We start from the raw sequence: 6,010 nt of genomic DNA, 5'->3' as shown, positions 1-6,010 counted from the left end.
CACATTATTGTGAGATTCTGTTCAAAAGAGAAGCTCTTGTTTTAATCATGCACCTAAAAACGCTCTCTAAACCATTCTCAAGGCTCTCAATGGTTACTTCCAAAGCCTCCAATCTTTTATTTGCACATTCAAATGTAGCAGTTGATGATTTTCATAGATTGTATAAAGCAGCATCAAGGCGATGTTGCAAGACCAAGAGGGATTGGAAGATAGACATGTTCTTCACACGAACTTCTCTAAGAACTCAAATCACGGCAGTGAGATGGTGATCTTGCTCAAGAAGTGGCGATGTTGCAATTTTATTGTCTACTTGTTTCAAAGATGTGATCAATTTCTTGGCATCCTTGTTCATCTTCTTTCTGAAGCAAGTGTACTTGGAAATGCTGCTTTCAAGGCTTGAGTCTCCCTTTCTCCTCATAAGAGCAGATTGAAGATCTCTAACATGTTCCTTGATTGTTGAAATGGCATCTCCTGTGATGCCACATATGTCCAAGAGCCTCATGAGTGATCCATCCAACAACTCATCCATGCACTTCTTTTGTTGGTGTTGAGAAAGGAGCTGTTGGGTTGATGCCATCTGTAAAAGATCATCTACACACTCATACAACTCGTCTAGCCCACATAGAGATTTGCAGATTGAGTCTGAAGTTGAATCACAAGATGACGATGTTTGGAGCCTGTTCAGCTCCTCTTCAACCCTAAGAGTAGTAGGGTGAGACCTTGAGGGCAAGCTGATTGATCTAATAACATGGTGCTTGGCAGCCATCGTTTAAGGTTTGACAAAAAGCTCAAAGTTGAGATTGTTCTTTGTTTTTTAAAGAGCTCAAGTTTGAGGTGTTTTTGATCCTTACTATCTTTGGGAATGCCTATATTATATGCTAACACAGAGAGGGGAGAGGGGAGAGGGGAGAGGGGGTTTTTTTTTGGTGGGAGGGGGGGGGGGGGGGGGAGGGTGGTGGAACCAAGACTGTTCAAGTCAATATGGAGCATGTGGAGCCCTCAATAATATGCAATTTCTTTAGGTATGGCTATTAGCATGAGGATCTTGTCTTTGGTGCATTGGTTAGGGCAAAAGCATCACGAGTCATCACAAACATTGCTCCGCTAGTGCCACATTACCCTTCAATTTGTATTTATTAATGTGTCTTGTCTTAATTTTGGAGAAACTTCAACACCAAGACAATATTGCATTAAACAAAAAACGTAACAGGTTATATAGATGTATGGTAGTTAGAAAGCCAAGATTAACATCATCATTATTGGAATTAATCAGTTTTATATTATGTGCACGAGTGGTTTGTACTATTCATGTCTCCATTAAAATTATGGTAAATGCATTTTAAAATTGGTTAATTCAAGACAAAAGGTCCCCAAACTATTTCATTTGTGTATAGGAGGTGTGAAGCGTACGTTGCTGCTTATGCAGACACGTGTTGCTACTCCTTCGGTTGTATAGAAGTAAAGAGTTGATAAAATTTGTCACTTAGTACTATTTCTCTTCACTTATAAGTGAGATGTCTTAGATTTGATTCTCTGTTTGGTTCTCTCATTTGAGTCCTCTCATCACCAAATCATTAAAGTAGATTTCTTGTTGAAATTTCCTTTTTGTTTCTTGCATCTCTGATTCCTATCAAACTCTAAACAACTAGCACATCAAGGCTAAAGGACCTTGTGAAGAATTTCCATAGTTAAAACAGCATTTGATCAACATCTACAACATTTCAAATTCTCCAAAAAAAATATATATATATATATATATATATATATATATATCGATGCTTCTATACATCTTTCTGTTGGGTTCCTTAGTGCTAGGCAAAATCCTTTTGATCTTGGTTATTTTTGGCACACCATTAGTTTACAATTCAAATTATGCCGAACATTATTCACTTCATATGATATCCCTATGCTTTTTCATATTCGTGTGCGTAAAGTTGTAAACAGTACGTGTGTTCAAGCCCAAATAAGTTTTGAGTACCCTCCACTACTAACTCTTTATTTGTTTCATAAAGAATTAGATATTTGGGCTTGGCTCCAACGCCACTCTTTTTGTCCTCCCTTAGAGCAAGCCCAGGGTTGCTGGTTGCTCGGGGGACGGGGGAGAGAAAAGGGGCCCGAGGCCCTGTGGACCGGCTCCAGCGTTGGAGAGCCCGAGTGAAGGTGGAGGCCTGAGCTCCGGGCCCGTGGAGAATTGCCAGCCCAAGAGCCTAAGGCCCTGTGACGCCAGCGCTGACGTCAGCCTGGCGTCAGGCCTTATTTAATTTTTTTTCTGTCAGGCGCGTGCACCCCACTCACGCGTGGGGGTGCGTCGCCGACACAAAATCAAAAAAAAAAAAAATTCTTTTTCAGTTACCGTTGGGAAGCCACGTGGCTTCCCACGGTACGTTCAATCTCAACGGATATTTAATTTGGACCGTTCGATCTCAACGGTAAAAAAAAAAAGTCTTATTTAATATCCACCATTCGATCTGAGATCAACGGTGGATATTAATATGCTTTATAAAGATAAAATAGTTTTAAAATTAAGAAAAGTTACCGTTGTGACACGTGGCACAATCTGGAGTGTTGGAATTCAAATTTTTTTATATCCAACGGCAGAGATTAATTACTTGAATAAAAATTTAAAAAAAATTGTAACAAATTCAAAAAAAAATTGTTTTTACTTTTCTATAAATATCCTCAAATATTGTAAACAGATTATAACAGGTTGTCATATCCCGGCCCGGGGCGGATCACTTCCCGGGCCCGCTCCACCATCGTAGCACGATATTGTCCGCTTTGGGCTTACCATTCCCTCACGGTTTTGTTTTTGGGAACTCACGAGCAACTTCCCAGTGGGTCACCCATCATGGGATTGCTTAAGCCCCCTTCTCGCTTAACTTCGGAGTTCCTACGGAACCCGAAGCCAGTGAGCTCCCAAAAGGCCTCGTGCTAGGTAAGGATGGGAATATACATTTAAGGATCACTCCCCTGGGCGATGTGGGATGTTACAATCCACTCCCCTTAGGGGCCCGACGTCCTCGTCGGCACACCACGGCCAGGGTTAGGCTCTAATACCAAACTGTCACATCCCGTCCCGGGGCGGATCACTTCCCAGGCCCGCTCCACCACCGTAGCACGATATTGTCCGCTTTGAGCTTACCATTCCCTCACGGTTTTGTTTTTGGGAACTCACGAGCAACTTCCCAGTGGGTCACCCATCATGGGATTGCTCTAGCCCCCTTCTCGCTTAACTTCGGAGTTCCCATGGAACCCGACGCCAGTGAGCTCCCAAAAGGCCTCGTACTAGGTAGGGATGAGAATATACATATAAGGATCACTCCCCTGGGCGATGTGGGATATTACACAGGTGGCGCGACGTGATTGATTAATAATCTTATCAGAAATCCATCATCAATAATTGTATTTTCGGATAATGACACGTGGCATAACGAGTACGATTAAAAAATTTATTGGAAATCCATCCCCAATAATTGTCTTTTCAGATTTTATGACAAGTGGCGCAACGACAACGATTAAAAATCTTATCCGAAATTACAAATAAAATTATTTTGTATTATTTAATAATACTTCGGATAATGACACGTAGCGTAACGAGAACGATTAAAAATCTTATCCGATATTACAATTAAAATTATTTTGTATTATTTTATAAATAAAAAAAATACTAATATTTTATTGCCTATTGTCAGGGCTATTGAAGTGTAACGGTGGCCAGGGCTATTACTGTTCATTAAGGGCAGAACTGTTCATAAGGTGGATTGAATAGTGCATAGCCTGGGGGGAGGGCTCCAACGCTGGAGTTGCTCTTAGAAAGTCTTCATTGGGGAAGCACGTTTAGTTTTCACAATAGGACAACGTGAATTTTCAGTGTGATTATAGCATCACGTGAATTTATAAACGTGAACTTAAGATGACTAATGGTCAAGATTACAGTCACACTGAATTTTTTTTTTTTTTTTTTTTTTTTTGCTCATCTAAAAAAGAAAAAGGTTGCTCTCTAGTTTACTTGGCAATGATATGCTAATTTTTCTCTACCCTATATCTTAACCATGCTTATTGTTAATTAATTTATCAACTTTACAAAGTCAGCTAGCCATCTCTTTCTACATTTATCTGTACTTTTTTTTGTTGTTTTTGCTAACCAAATGTATTAGAGTAATAATATATGAAGTAAGACGTCGTACCATTGTAAACAATTTATGATGTGACTGGTACTTGCCAACAAATTATTCAAGATTTTTAAGGATGTGAATGTGACATGTGTCATTTTTAAGTCTCAATTTCCCACGATATATGGTGGAGTCATTTCCCTTTGCAATAATATGATGTGCAAATCAATTATTGAATATGCTTTAGTTCAAGTATTTTAAATTGAAAGAATATAGTAATATACCTTAAAATCTTCTCAACTAGTCTCTTATCCAAGCCAAAGTCACGAAATCAAATAAATTGATATATTTGGAAGCAACACTAATCTTAACCTCCTCTGAGTTTGTTCATACTAAGCGATCCTGATCAACTAGGGAAGGTAGTTTCATTTGCAAGAGGTGTAATGGTTTGATATGAACCATCTTATGTCATTTTCTATTCTCTATATATAAATCGAGCTGTGATAACGTTGATTATATGATATGTCATCTTTCTAAGTCAAGAATATATATTTCACGCTGTCATATATAGAGAACACTTAGTAATAAGTTATTATAATAGGACAATTCTTATAATTAGTTTCTTTATAGTACATCATGTTTTTTCTTTGAATCAAAATAAGAGTTGTAGCAAAGGTTTTTAGCGAGAGCCACTTTCATGTTTTCTTGATCTCTTGTACATGTTATCTTCATTTCTTAATGAATATCACAGCTTATCTTTTAAAAAATGAAGCAAGTTCACATGTCCCATAAATAAAAAAATTGAATCAAATTGTCGAATGGATATGGAGTTTTCTTTCTTGACTTTTCAGCTTTTCCCTTTCCATTGAGTCCGTCCCAAAACTTATGAAACTTTCAAATAAGTGGTCAAAAATACTTCTAATTCAAACCACTGATTACGGAGAAAATTTTCATTGTGATAGGAATATCGATGGAATATACTACATATTTTAATGTAAGTGGTGAAAATATTTATTTTTTTAAGTTATTAACTTTTTAACACATATATCATACTATTTGTATAATAACACGTTATGTAACATCCTATATACCGAACACACTAAAAAATTTCTCCTAATTAAGAAGTACTTGAAAAACTTCTTATTCAAACCTGTCAGCAAAGATGAAGAAAAATTTGGCCAAATAGTCAAAAGATCTGTCAAAAAGTTACCAAGAAATCATCGTTTCCTTCTTTTAAGGCCAAATCAAGAAGAAAAAGGAGGACAGATCACAGAAAACAACAATCTCGCTCACTAATCATAAAATTAAAGGGACCACAATCAGATTCGAAGACCAAGTATGAAACCTAGTAGTTACACGCATCAAATTCTACATAATCAAGTACTATAAACTGATGTAGGTTTAATTGCATTTGGAAGGGTGCAAGCCTTCAAGGGAGCATCGAAAGACATGACACATGTGCAACCCATATACATAGTTATTATGAATATAATTTTTGCTTTCAATTTTGTTTAACACCCCACATTTCCAACCAAATTCCGAAACTAATTATAAAAAAACTGATTTCATGATCTTGATGGATATATGGATTTCTCGATATTCAACATTCTAAGGCTTTCTCAGCGAAAGAACTTTGAAATGCTCAACCTCTTTAAATTTTTGCTACCAACCTTCTTTGAATTTGGGTTATTTGACCACATAAGAAACCAAAATTTAACAGCGCCGGCCAATTAATTTTTAAAAGTACTTAGAATACAGTCATGTAATAATATATTATTTACGATTGGATTGATTTTTTATACCGCAAACAAAAATAATTAATTTTTGAATAACACCTTACCCAAAAAATAATATTAAGCTGATATTAAAATTGAACAGATATTTAGTTCATATTTCAT

The 6,010-nt window shown here is 37.0% G+C and overlaps 1 pseudogene; it reads right to left on the bottom strand.

Annotated features, from left to right (window-relative positions):
• LOC137747768 (uncharacterized) lies at positions 1 to 810 on the bottom strand (annotated as a pseudogene).
• Positions 811 to 6,010: the final 5,200 nt, after the last annotated feature.

Source organism: Pyrus communis, chromosome 2 (assembly GCF_041283825.1).
Source record: "Pyrus communis isolate YQ-2024b chromosome 2, ASM4128382v1, whole genome shotgun sequence".
NCBI classification, from domain to species: domain Eukaryota; kingdom Viridiplantae; phylum Streptophyta; class Magnoliopsida; order Rosales; family Rosaceae; genus Pyrus; species Pyrus communis.
Note: the sequence above shows the minus strand (reverse complement) of the source record. Positions and strands in the feature narration are given on the sequence as shown.